The sequence below is a fragment of the Phyllostomus discolor genome, chromosome 12 (assembly GCF_004126475.2).
Source record: "Phyllostomus discolor isolate MPI-MPIP mPhyDis1 chromosome 12, mPhyDis1.pri.v3, whole genome shotgun sequence".
NCBI classification, from domain to species: Eukaryota; Metazoa; Chordata; class Mammalia; order Chiroptera; family Phyllostomidae; genus Phyllostomus; species Phyllostomus discolor.
Window position 1 is genome coordinate 37,913,288 of NC_040914.2, and position 14,971 is coordinate 37,928,258.

Consider the following 14,971-nt stretch of genomic DNA (forward strand, 5'->3'; position numbering starts at 1 on the left):
ACCTCTCAGTTTCCAGTTCATTTCCACGCACAGGCTCGCCGAGCTGCACAGCCGTCTTTAGTTCCCTCTGTAGCACAGTTCCCTTCACTGCTGCGTCTGTTACACCGGCCTGTTTAATTACTTGGCACTTTCTCCTGTTTCTTCATGTGTCAGTTACTGAACTATCTCCACTTTCATGCCGGGGAACTCATTGGGACCACTGTTTTGCACAGCACCCACGTCCATCATCTGACCCCAAAAATACAGCATACCTTTATTTAGTAAACCTTACTTCATTATTTGAGAAGAATGACCGTTTCCAGTGTAGGTGAGGTCACCTGATCGGCTCACATTACCAAACACACATTGATGAAGAGTTAATGGTTAGGTGGGCTGTGGAGGCAACTTCATTAATAAAGATTTAACCCAGGGTTTCCTGACCTCAGTGCTGTTAACATTTGATCCAGATATTTCTTTGGCGTAGGGCTCTGTATATGCACAGTAAGACACTAGCAGCATGCCGGCCTCTGCCCACTGGATGCCAGTGTGAGTAACCCCCCGCCCCCAACTGTGACAACCTAATGTCTCCAGCAGTTGGCAGATGTGCTGGGGCGGGGGGGGGGTGCGCAAAATCACCCCTGATGGAGAACCACCGCTTTAACCCAATCAATAAAGGTCTCCAATTGTAGGGAAAAGAAATAACATTAGTCTTAATAGGATTAGCTTGACTGCTACATATGTCCAATTATTGGCAATAGGAATTTATAACCGTCTGAATCAATTAGAAAAGTTGTGTGGAGCTGCTAGTAATAGACACGGGAAACAGCACTACTGTAAATAAGACAGAAGGTTACTTTTCCGTTACACTGAAGAAGTCTGGGAGGAAGCCCTTCACCGCTGCTGGTCAGGGGGTGTCTATGACACTCGCAGGGCCTGGGTTCTGTATCTGTCTGTTTGCTTTATCATCCCTCAAGTCTGGCTTCCATAACACGACTCCCAGATGTTGGTGTAGTGCCAGCGGCGACTACCTGGAAGCTGGAAGAAAAGCTAAGACATGTATTTTTCAGCTGAACTGCTGCCTAGTGTTTTGATGGTAAGAAAAAAAAATAAAAGGAGAGTGTGTGTGGTGTTCGCAACTAGCCGAGTCTCCTATTATTCTTTTTTATATTAGGACCAACACTTCTTCAAAACTTACTATGTGCCGGGCACGGCTAGGCACTGGGGATAATAAGTAAAGAATGAACCTCTTGCCCTGGCTGGCGTAGCTCAGTGGATTGAGTGTGGGCTGCGAACCAGGCATCGCAAGTTCAATTCCCAGTCAGGGCACATGCCTAGGTTGCAGGCCATGGTCCCCAGCAACCACACATTTCTCTCTCTCTCTCTTTCTTTCTCTCTCTCTCTCTCTCTCTCTCTCTCTCTCCCCCTTCCCTCTCTAAAAATAAATAAGTAAAATCTTAAAAAAAGAATGAACCCCTCTATCTAGAAGCATATACTCTATAGGGATAGAAAAGCATTAATTGATTGTTTAAGTAATCAATGCATGAACCACAACTGTTATACATGCTGCAAAAACACGGAAGACGCTCTGAGCCTCTTAGAGGGAGAGTGGCTCTTTCTGTCTCCTCAGTAACGGTGTGTGGTTTGGTACATAGACTGAGCTCAGGAAGTGTTGGGGACAGACGTGATGTCTGATGTAGCACTCATCAGGCAGATATCAAACATTTACATACATTGTCCTCACATGAATTCCTGAAATCAAAATAATAGCATAGCTACACAAGTCAAAGCCAGTCCATTTCCATCCTATTTCAGTTTCACAGATCGCTACTCAAAGCCCTGGTTGCAAAACGTACTATCTTCAGTCCTGGAGAAATTCTATCCCCGTATTATGTGAATGCACCTCCACTGATGTTTACCCCAGAAAGGCCAACGGCTCCAATATTTTATTTATTACATTATTTCGGCAGTGAATTAATAGGAATTTTGCTCAACGACTTTAGCACTTGGGGGGCTCAGAAAATGGAGCTGAACTCAATTGCTCTTCCAGAACAGTATTTGTATAATCCTCTCATGCATTTATATCCTGCTTCCTATGTAAATACGCGCGGTGGCGGGTGTGCGATTTAAAGCTGTTTTAGAGGAACCTAGACATCCATGCATTGGGGGAGTAAATAAACTCACTTCAGCCGCGTTAACCTTAAATATGACTCCGGCTCGTGTGGCGCGGAGGCCTCCCCGCGCTCGCGTGCAGACCCATCTGGAGACACATAAATAAGGGACTGTCAGAAGTCCCCCCATTATTATCCAGTATCATCCAGTCAGTTCAGAAAACAATAACAATTGAAATATGTCTGCACTAGCAGATACCTTCTTTTTATTGCCTTAAAAGATATTTCTCTGTGGCTTTATTTCGCTACCCAGGAGCAGCGGGCAAACTCAGACAGTTCCTGGTTTTTTTTGTTTTTGTTTTTTTGTGTGTGTGTGTGTGAAACTAAACCAGCCAGCTCTCTTACAGGGGTTGTATGAGGAAAGCCCTACTTTGAGATTTTGTGTTTATACTGCCACTCCAATTTCATTAGGAAAAAAAGTCCTAAAGACTATAAGTTTTCTGACGTCATAGTCATTATATGTTTCCATTTTTAGATGTTGAATTAGCAACAGTGCTGCTTTCTCCCCGCAAACCCCAAACGGCCAACGACCTGGGCGTAGGTAGGAAATCCTATGTGCAGTGCATCAAAATGCATCCTTAGTCATTAAGCAAATGCAGCAACTGAAAGCTCATTATTAATGAAATGAGAACTAACTGGTCGAAGCTTGGAATGAAAGTCATGTATAACCCTGAATGGGTAAAAAAGCATTGGTATAAATCTTCACATCAACGGAGTCGAATATGTTTCTCCTGGCACTACTTGGATAATCGAGGCGAAGTCTGGAGGAATGTTTTATTTTTATGTTGTTTGCATTATCGGAGTGCTCTCCTGGAGTTACACAGTCTGTACTAGGAGTGCCAGGCCGGGGTAGGGCAAGCAGCCAGCACCGAACAGGCAAGGGTTCTATTCACATGAACGGTTTCTGCATGTCACAGGCCTGCCTTTCACACTGGAGTCCCATGGCGGCCACACTTAAGGCCCAGACCCAGAGTGGAAGTGAGAAGAGAATGTTAGTTCATGGGAGCACGGTGAGAATGGATCATGGGAGCTCGGATGGTCATTTTTTAAAGAAACGTAATCTGGCATTTGAGTGAGTTTGTCTAAGAGGAGATTTAAGAGTTCTGAGTTGATTTTTAAAAAAACTTTGTCATATTTCTTCTTTAAATTCTCATGTAAGCTCTTTAACCCTCCATTTTTCTTTCAAAAATATTAATAACCCATTTTACCCAGTACAATTTGAATATTTAGGTATTCTGAAAATAGTAAAAAAAAATTTAGATGTTTGACATGCCAAGTTATTTTTCAATATAGTAACTTAAGTGTTTGCTTAATACACTTTTTATCATAGGACAGCCTTCAATTTACAGGCTTATTATGAGGGCAATACAAAGAGTTCTCACGTATCCCACACTGAGTCTTACCGACCTGTTAGCAACCTCTTCCATCAGTATGGTGTGTTTGTTGCAATTAGTGAATAATGTTAAATACATTAATATTAATAGAAGTCTATTCTCTATTCAGATGCCCTCATTTCCCCCCAATGTCCTTGTTCCGTCTAGAACCCCACCCAGGACACCACAGCACATTTCCGAGTGTGGCGTCTACAGCCTCCCGTGGGTTGTGGCGGCTTCTCCGACCTTCCTTCCTTTTCACGGCCCGAAAGGTCTCGGGAGGCCCTAGTGAAGTGTGTGGCAGCACTTTGCCCTGTTGGGATTTGCTGGGGGCTTTCATGGGTACACTGGGATCATGCACTTTTGGTGGAAGGACACAGAAGTGCCCCTCCCATCACACCCTACCAGGGGTGCACACCATCCCTGTGGCTCACCACGGTCATTAGCCTCGAGTCACCTGGCCGAGGGAGTGTCTGTCAGCCTTCCCCACTGGAGAGGTGCTCATTTCCCCCTCTTCCCACGATGCGCTGCTGCGAGGGCGTCTCTGTGTACAGTCCACACTTAAGGATGAGGAGTTAGGGTTCCCCCCTTGAGGGCAAAGTGTCTATGTGCATTGCTTGAAGTATTTTCCCTGGGAGGTTTGCCTATTGTCTCCCATTTATTTATTCGTTCAATAAATTGTATCACTGTGGGCATGGAGATAATCATTTTATACTTTAAGTTCTAATCCAATATTACTCTGTTTTTTTTTGGCCAGATTGTTCCAGCTTTGGCCACTGGACGTTCTTCTGGCATATGCCTGTGACCTGCTGACATACCTGTGTTGATATGAGACTGCTTGGTGGGTACCTTCTAGCTCTACGGACTCACCTTGTATCTTCCCTAGTACTCGGACCACCCACTTCTCCAAGGAACCCTGGTCCCTTGATGAATGGTATTAAAAACCAAGACCTGGGTGCTAGCTCCCAGCGTTTTGAAATATTGCCTTGCACACTACTATAGAATCAATGCTCAACACAGCTGAATTACAGCAGACACTCTTAAAAGGAATTATTATTCATAACTGCCTTTTGCATCTTATCCTCACATTAGCTTAAAGCAACTAAATTATGTGAACTTGCCGTAGATTTTCCAGATAAGAGACCCCATGTGGCCTGCCCTTTCTGCTTTACTGTTAAAAAATAATTCTACTTTCATAAAAACAGTCAGGAGATGTTGGGGCAGGGGTGACGAAAACACCACAGTGCGGAAGCAGCCTCACAGAAACAGGCAGGGTTTCCTCACAAGGTCCTTACTCAGCTTCTATAGCAAATTCTTCAGAAGATGAGTGTTCGAGTGTCTCACACTGATTGCTTCTGAAGTGGGAAAATGACTACATTTTAAGAAGCATACAGACGTGACACCACATACTTCTCCTAAGAATACACACATATTCATTCGCATGTGAATATGCACTAATATATTCGGCCAATGACGATGTGCTTCCTACAGACAACGTGCCGACTGTGCGTGCCTGTGTGTGCACCGTGCTCGAGCACACCCAAGCACTCACATACGCACAGTCTGCAGAAGCGCCGGCCTCTGACCTGTGTGTTTCTCACCATCCGCTCGGTCACTGATTTTTATACCCGCGCTCATTTACGACGTTGCGGCGGAGGAATAAAAGCTGTGCATGAGAACAGATTATCTTTTCGAGCGCTCCAGGGCGAGCTTCATTTTCCCCTCTTCTTTTTAGGAAGCAAATGATAGGAAACATAAACCGGAGCCCTTAAAGCAGAAAACGCATGAAGGGATGCAAGGAAGCTTTCAGAAATCTTCAAAACACGACAGGCGGACCTCCAGCTTAGCGGGAGGGCCTGGCTAAAATATGCAACATGCGCACACGTGCCCAGGATATATCTTCAGCACTTAGAAAAAGATAAAAGTGGTCTTGAAAGTGAATGAAGTTGACTCTCAAAAAGTGGGTTTTAGATGTTGAATGCTTAATTCGCTGATAAAAGGGACCTGATTTCCTCCACACGGCGGCCATAAATAAAATAAAAAATAAAAAAAAGCACATCTTAAAAGAGAAGCAATGAGCAGAAACTGACCTTTCTGTGAGCAAGCAGATGAGAGAAGGTATTTGGCTAATCCCAGCTGTCTCTGATTGGCCAGGCGGCCCCGTGTTGAAAATGTCTCCATCTGCGCTAATCTGCTCTCAGTTGGATGAGCCGAGGCCTTCAGAGTTAACCTGACATTTAACAATAATTACCCTTTCGGATGACCCCGGCCCGATCGCCTGCTCTAGGAGAAATCTCTATTTTTGTGCATGCTCCCAAACCCCTCGACTTTTGTGTTAGAGATAGGGAGGGAAAAAAAAAAGATGAGATGATAAGGCATGTGTGTGTAAACACACAGAAGTGTGTGGTTGTGTGTGTTTATACATGTATACATTATACATAAATACTTATACAGACAGGGCTGGGCACAAATAACGCCCCTGATTTTATTTTTATTACAAACTCTTTTATTACAAAGTCATAAGCATGGAATTCTGTAACATAACCATATCACACTCAAGCACACCATGTGACATTTTAGGTGAAATGTTCAAATTAACACTGTAAGTGATTACACCTATGTGATTACCCTGCCCACCACACTCAAGCATGACTTCTGCCAGGCCCTGTGTATTATCATGCATGGTGACTGGGGGTCTCTAACAGGTAATGGGTCTTGTTTTAACGTCTCTCTTATATTGTCCTGAGCCTGTTTTTTATCAATACTGGGGGAGTATGGAATGTTATCACCAACTAAGGTGGGACAGAATTTGTTTACTGGCTGTTTTATCAAAGTCGAAATTCCAAGCTGGCCTTGCTCAAGCACGGGGGTGCCCCTTATCAGACACCAGGAGAGACGGTGCATGAATGAGGTTCAGAGAGAAAAGCCAAGTTCAGGGGTCATGGAGGCTAACCATTGATGAAATGTGGCCACTTCTATTCACCTGAGGCTGGCCTCATCTCTTCTCAGAAAGGTCATTGCAATAAAACAAACAAACAAACAAACAATACATCTTGGAAAGAAAACCCCATTCCAGGGTTTTATTTGCTTAAAAAGAATAAAATAAAAAGGCTTTCCCAGTTCAGACCTGCATTTGTCCAGAGCTTCCCTGTCCGGGGCCATGGTGAGGCATGGCCGTTTCTAACACTGATGTTTGGGAAGGAGCTTCCGTAGGGCTGAAGGTTGGAACTGCAGAGCCACCCAGAAGGTCAAGTGCTTGTCCTAACCTTGTCCACATTAGCAGGCCTGGCTAGCTTGGCAGAACTGGTCTGGAACTTCCGCGAGCACAATTCCTTTTTAAATGTGTCATTTTTGCATTGTGGTCAACTTTGAACACCAAGAGAATATAACGTTTTGGCACTATTTCCTCCTACCTGCTTTATTATAAACACAGGAAAAGCAGATATGGAAAGACACAGGGTTGACACACCCACGGGAGAAGCGCTGTCAGTGGCCCTGCCCCCACAGTGTGCTTAGATTGGAACTGGCCCTTCAGGCCCACGTGACAAGGCTGGGGGCAGCAAGCACAGCCTGGCCCAATGCACAGTTGCCAGCTCCATAGAGCCACCTTTTGTGGGTCTCAGCCCACTTGCTTGTCAGTTGGGGAATTCTTCCCTTGAAATAATCCCCAGACCCAACCATCACTCCGCCTACCTACTTCCCAGGGTTTGAACCAACTTGCTGGGTTTTTTCCCTTCATAACCCGGGCCCTAACCATGGTCCCTGCTGGCCAGCCTCAGAGGCTGTTGCCATGGCTTCAGCCTCATTAGGAACACCTCAAACTGGGCAAACGGGGGCTTCTGTCAGGACAGGCCACCCTAGGATGCACGGTTTGGGTGTTTATTATTTTGAACTGTAGGTACCTGAAAAACAGCAAATGCAGGGAGAGGCCTTCTCTGAACTCACCCTCTCTGACAAGATAAATCATCCAAAGCGAACTCGATCGTTACCAATCCCAGGGAGGTTTCCGCAGTTAGGGAGGAGTGACAGCTACCGCGGGGCAGGGGGCCAGACGTCCCCACCACGCCCAGCGGACTTTGTCACCAACCATCCGACCACCTGCTTGTCCTTCTGAGGGCCCAGTCATCTTTCCTGAAACTCATCTCCTCTCCCCCAAGAGGCTTGTGTCCATCCCTCCTCCCCCACAAGATGGTATTTAACCTGAATTCTAAAGCCTCTTCTTTGATTTACTCAATTTTCCTGAAACACACATGGACTATTTTATTACACGGGTCTTGGCTAAGGGTAGAGGGAAAATGAGTTTTTTCCCCCTACAATTCCATTCTTAACAGTAATTAGATTCTCTAGCACCAGGATCAAGAGGATGGCCAGGCTTTTCCTGTGTATCCCTTCCCTTGTCTGCCTTCAACAATAACAATAATAACTGCTACTTTGCTTTTATTCCACAGTCAACCCGTGAGAATATGCAAGCCCTGAATAAAGTAGATATTACCTTTTTTGGAAGCTTACCATTACTATTACCATTTTATTCCATTTTATTCCTATTACCATTACCACTACTATCGATTACTGATACTAGTACTATTATTACCATTGCTATTGCCATTACTATTCTTGTAGCAGGAACCCGATTGCATAAAGCGGTGCCTAGAACGGTCTCTGCCACGCTCAGAACCTTCATCACCCAGAGTGTACCTTGAAGATAAATCATTTCTCTGAGTGTGATACGCTGGCAGACTTCAGTGGCTCTGGTGTGACAGTTGGACGGCTTCCAAAATGAAAAAGATATTTGCAAAGCTGGCCTTGCCCTACAAGTCCTCAAATGTCCCGCGTCCTTAATAATAGTAAAAATTCGCATCGGGTCATTATGTTTACCAAAACAAGTCTTTTCCCTTTTAGGAAAAAGATTGAAAATATGTTGTCTGTTTTAAAATTAGCCATGCCTATTGGAGAAAGTTTGGGAAAACTCAAAAAGTTGAAGGATAAAGGTCATTTATTGGCTACCACTCCTTTTCCTGTCCCTAAGAACGGTAATCAATAGCAATAGATCTATCATATTAACCTTTGGAGGGAATTGACTAAGAGCCAGGCCAAATTTTCTAGATAAATCATTTCATTTAATTCCCAAAACAATCGTTGTTAGCAGGTACTGTTTCCCTGTTTAGATGTGAACCACAAGAAAAGACATCTGGAGAAGTTCTGGAATTCGTGTATGGCTGTTCCTCCACCTCAGGCCCGCTGGCGGGTTGAGACGCCTCACTCTTCGCTGGGGCCGCTGCCCCGCGCATTGCAGGGTGTTTTGCACTACCTGGGGTCTACCAGGTGCCGGGAGCATCCATCTACCATGTCTCCAGGCATTGCCGAATGTCCCCCGTGCAGCGAAACCACCCCCAGCTGAGAACCACTGACTCAAGGTCACCCTCCCAGTCCGTGACAGGAGCAGAAATAAAAACCAGTTCCATCTCTCTGCACAGGTGTGATCTTACTCCAAATACCGTTCACATTGTGTTTCCCCTATTTAACACGTGTCGGAATTGGCTTGCCCGTTTCTCTTTTATTCGCCACCCCCTTTTTTGGATAATATACATGATGCCTTAATGACTATCTTTCTACATCAGCTTGCTTTCTTCTCTATTTATGAGTTCCCTTATGCTGTGTTTCCCCAGCTGAAATTTCTGAGTCATGCTGTGTGTGTTTGGTAAGATGGTGTGTGTATATATTCACTGAGCCAACGTACAATCTAAGCAGCCTCCTGTGAGTCTCTCTGCTCTGCACCTGCCCTACCACGTGTAGGGAGGTTTGTTACTGGTGATCTTAAAATTGTGTGGCCCTTAAGCATCCAAGATGGTTTACAATTCCCCTTCAGAAATAAAGGTATGGGAGTCGCCATTAATGCCATCATGTAGTAAGTTTTCGGTAGAACACAGCAATTACTCCCAACTTTATTTAACTTACTAATACATATTGGAGTTCCCTGACTCTCTGAGTCTGACTGGCCACTCACAATTTCCCAGAGAAAGCCCAGCCCATGGAACAAGTTTATAAACATTTCCAAAATAGTCTCAATCTTCTTTATTGGAATCCACTAATATCAGTTTTTTCCAATAAACCCCGTCTCCTCCCCAAGAGCCCACCACCTGCAGTTCAACCAGAGAACAGATAACAAAGGAAGCTTATCTCATCATGATTTCATGGATTCAGGGTACTCTGCTTTATATATGCTATCTCATTCAATCTTCATGAGAACTATTATTATTTGCATTTTGTGGGAGAAGACATTGAAATTTAGCTAGTTATTTACCCGAGGTCACAAGCTAGGAAGTGGTAACACCGATACCTTAAACCAAACCCTACTGTTTGGACCCCAACCAGATTCACAAACCTCCAAGACCTTTACCCCGCCAAAAGCCTTAATGCTTAGCGACACCTCAAAGATACTTCCACATCCAGCACCATGGGTCCCGCCTTAGAATTTATTAGAAAGCAAATCTGAATCTCAGAGAGTGGGTTCCAGGAATCCCTGGAAGAAGCCCCCCAAGTAAATGTGATTCATGCTCAACTTTGAGAGCCCCTGCCTTCCCCGTCTCTGCAAGCCCCTCCCATCAGTCAGCACCAGCTGTACCTGAATATGTCTCTGGTAAGGACGGTTACATTTGCCATTGTGTGTGTATGTGTATCACACAAAAAGTATCAATGGTAAGAAAGATTTTCTGCTTTTACCTGAACTTAGAAAATATCTATATATTTTTTTATTTTTTTCAGTTTTCCCCTTTGCTTTTCTGTTCACCCTATTTAAAGCATATCTTCTGACTTCTTATACCTCTTTCTGTATTTCCCCCTGAGGGTAAGCCTGATTTCTACAAGACTTTCATCTGGCAGAAGCTGAAGAGAATGACGAAGTCCAGCCAATGATTCCAACACTACTACTTTAATTGATGCATTCATTCCTTGCATTGACATGATGGCCGTCAATCACGGTGACCAGCTGTTTCCTTTGCAAGGCTTTCTATAATGCTTCAGAACCACCACATGGTCTGACAGTGCCACTGGATTTGTTTCACTGGAGCTGACTACCTCTCCCAAGCTGCACTGCAGGTCCTTAAAGGAAATCTCTTCACACCACTGCATTCCCCACATTCCCAGTCAATCAGCAGAGTCTGCCGAGTCTGCACAGGGCGGGAGAATGGGAGCCCCGCCCTTGAGAAAGCGCCCTGGTCAGATCCAGCCACAGAAGCAAACGTCATCAGAGGGACTAAGATAACAGGCATTCTCAGTTCGGCCAAAGCACATGCGCCCTGATGTGAAAACTGCTCAGACATCCATAGCTTTACTGTGGACACTGGCAACCGGGTGAATGATAATGAAATAAACAGTAGAAGCCAGAAATATGTGAGATGAGGGCATTGATTCAGCATAGGTCATGACGTCAGCATGCCTAAGCCAGCTTGTTCCACCCTTGTCTCACAGTTCAGATGAGGTCTCCTAATCATTCATCACTAGTTGTCCATGAGGTTCATTGGCAGGTCAGAAGTGTAGCCTTTCTTTCACAGTGTTTTAGGGTCTTAACCAACTCCTGCTAGCTACTTAGAGAACCCCAATAGGCCAATAAGCAATTCTTTCTGCACAACACCCAGCCACAATCGATACAGCAAAAACATATGAGCGTCCGTGACTTACCTTGGTCCTGCAATTTTCTCTGTGGCATAATCAAAGGAGTTAATTAGATCACACTGGAATGCCTTTCAGGAAACCGCGGAGGTCGAAATGGCCCCCTTTAAAGCCACGGAGCATAGAGAAAGCTCCCGGTGAAATCCTTCTGAAATAAACATGTCCCCTATTCAGAAGAAACTTACCTGCATTCCTGCCTTTTATCTGCACAGCCCTACCCCTGCTTTATTTTTTAAGTCACCCAGACCTTGTCTTTCCGATAATGTCATAATCAGCAGGCGGAAAGCAAGGTGGCTGATAATTGTTCTTTATGTTGCTCTTTGTTTAGCAGCTGATTCAATACATCTAGGTGGGTCCCATTTCGTCACCTTCGTAGTCACAGAGGTGAGAAAAATCAATGGCAATCAGATTACCTTGTTAACAGAAAGGCTAAAGGGCCAGTGTGTTAAGTTCACAGGGCATCCCCTTTCATTTAAAACATTTCACTTTTTTTTTATTATTTATCTTTATTATTATTTATAGCAGCGAGCCCAGAGCGTTTCCTAACGCAGAGTGTGGCCTTGCATCTGTCTTCTGCAGAGCCAAGCACTCCTGCCACAGCACAGACCAGGTTGGGGACCCCTCATGCTGCCAAGTCTCACAAAGCGCTCGGACCAGTCCTGGAGGACTCCAGAGACAAGGCTGATTCTGTGATCCGCGTTGTCACACAATGTGGTGTGTCTACTGCCTTGTTTGTTCGTTACTGTTGGTCCTTATTAAGATCACTGGTACTGCTCACAGCAGCAACGAGCCCTGAGCTACGGGGTGTGATGATAATGTGCCCAGAGAACAAAGCTCTCAATGTGGAACTTCTTGATGAAAGACATGATACGGGGCAGCATAGGCCAAAACGATGGGGACGGATGGGTGGCAGCCCACACAGGGTGCTGCATGATTACCATGGAGGAAGAACGGGTGGGTGGGTATGAGGAGGTCTGTGAAAGTGGAGAAGGATGTTTTGTTCTTGCAAACATGTGTGTGTTGGGGCATAATGGATAATTCAACAACATTTTTTGAAAAGCCAAAGGCACTCTTCAGCTTACAGCTCACAGGTGAACTGAGAAATGTAAAAGGTGTGTCGGCCAGGGGACAGTTTCACTCCAACTGGTTTCAAGACCAAGCGTTACGGCGAGTGACCACTGCTCACCTTTCGTTATAAAGCCGGTGGCCAGGTGCCAGCTGCCTGAGCTCAGTGAGGAGACTTGCAAGTATCTCCATGGGTCTCTTGATCTTGAATTTTTGTGTCTGCGTTCTTGGGGGATTCAGGGGGCATCCATGGGGATGTGAACTTGGTCAGAGTTTCAGGAGGTGGGGCCCAGAATGAGCTCAGGTCAGGTGGCCCCAGAGGTCAGGACGGGTGCGCAGCTGCCTCTACCTTTGTCTGCACTGTTCATCTCCGGAAAACTGAGCCCCGCTCAGACCGTAACCTGAGCTCACGGTACCTGCTTGGGTTTCACCCTAGATCAACAACCAACGCCTCTCAGGCCTCACTGTAGCAACGGACATCACAAATATTTGCTGAGGACTCAGAGGCTTTGGCAGAGAGTATTTTTGAAGGTCTAGTCTAAGGAGAGAGTCGTGAATGCGGATCAAGTCCACACACACAATGCAACGGTACACGTTTCAAAAGCGAAAGTCACAAAAGTGATAAAAGCCAAAACAGAAGCCTATAGTTCTAAACCAACAAAACGGGATGAGTAAAGTGAGCATCAGGCAACATGGAAATATGCAATTAGGAGACGATTCAGCCTTCTGAAAAAGTACTTACCCTGCAATTAAAGGTCAAAAAGCTCAACGTGAAGTTGTATGTACACCATGATTATAATTATAAAATGCATCAGCTTATAATAAAATATTTCAGATAATAAACACAAAGGAATAATAATTGTGTTGGTGGACTCACGGCACAGAAAAAAAATTTCTTCGTTTCTCAAAGTTTCTGTAATGCTGTCACATTATTTTTATAATTAAAAAAATTACTTAAACCATTCAAAATGACCCCGATATCAAAACAGTTCAAATACACTGATGATCTCTTTAGTATCTGCTCATCGCCTCATTTTGTATAATCTGTGGCTATTATCTGAATTAAAAGATAAGAGCACTCTGAGCTCTTCCGGGAGCACTTTGCTGCTTTGCTTTGCGCTTTGGCTCTGCACCACCAGCTCCCTTCCACAGCCTCCTTTCCGCCCCACGCCCCACCCCCGAACCGCAACTCCTGCACCGCCCTGGGACTCCGCTTGTCCAGCACAACTGTTACGGAAACGCAAGTGCCACTATCGGCTTCAGCTTCTGTTCGTTCACTCAGTCCAGCTGCACACTGTTACGGAACACAGTCAGACTTCTCATCGACGCTTGTTAAACACACACAGACAGAGATGGATACTTGGGTAGATTTAAAACCCATTAGGACAATCCATCTTTGTATTCATGTCATCTTTCTAGGCAACTGAATCTCTGTCTCAAATCAAGATCTCGAGAATTATATAAATCCAGTCAGTCGGTGTGTGTATTTTGATGTAGGTCTCACATACCTTTGCTTCTGCTCCTCAGATACGGGATGTCAATGAGACGATGGCCACTCAGTCTTGCAACTCTGTAGCTGATGCTGTCCAATCCAATCTCTCCAGTCATACCTGCAGATGTGATAGGAAGATGCTAAGTTTCTGGCGGGAAGATTTGAGCTGGGAGCTGGTGGCATGTGCATGTATAAAGTTGGGTGGCCTTGATCACACCCCAAGTTCTCCAGTTCTTTATATAAAAAAGAGCAGAGGGTTGTGAAGCCCGTTTTGTGTACGCCTTTGAGGTCATAGTGAGAAAATCAAACTAAAATGAATGAGAGACAGATGTTAGAGTCACTTTTCTTACTGATCAAGAAGAATGTAATTGTGTCTTAACTTTTTTCACTGTTTTTTTCCTTATTGCTTTTTCTCCATTTTTCTCTTCTGTTATTTTTAGAACTACACCACTCTTTTAGGGTTTAAGGGTGTGGAAACGGGGATCCACAGGAATTCTATGACCTCAGCTTGCCCTCTAGATCCAGCAATATACTAACAATCAGTGGAGAACAGTTTCATGTTTATGAGTTTACAACCTATGATATCTCCTACGTGCTTGGAGTCCTATCCGCCTTTGTATCTGATATATGTACTTCCTAGGACCGCTTTCATTGATCCAGCAAAATGACCACAGCAGAGATTTTATTCGTGCTACCGCTGCCAAAATCTCATTTATTTGTCCCTTTTCTGCATTATGGCAGCAGGCCGCACACACCCCACCCACAGAACTCAGGACCCTGTGCTGCAACAGTCCACTGTTTGACTGCACTGCCCCTTTAAGTTCCTTGAAGGCAGGGACCTTTCTTTTTTTTTTCTTTTCCAAGTGTACAATTTCAGGATCCAGCTGTTTCCAGCTGAATTTAAGCAAGTGAGGAATATACATGCAAAGTCTTATGAGAATACAGTTGACCCAATTGATTGGAATAAGAACTGTCGGAAGCCCTGGCCAGGCAGCTCAGTTGGTTAGAGCATAATCTGGATATGTCAAGGTTGCAAGTTCGATTCCCAGTCAGGGCACATACAAGAATCCAGCAATGAGTGCATCAATTAAGTGGAACAATAAATCCATCAATAAGTGGAACAATAAATCAATGTTTCTCTCTCCTTTCCCCTCTCTCTAAAAAAACCTGTTGGATATGAATTAAAGATTGAGAAAGAAGAAAGAGGCCTGAAATAGATGGTAAAA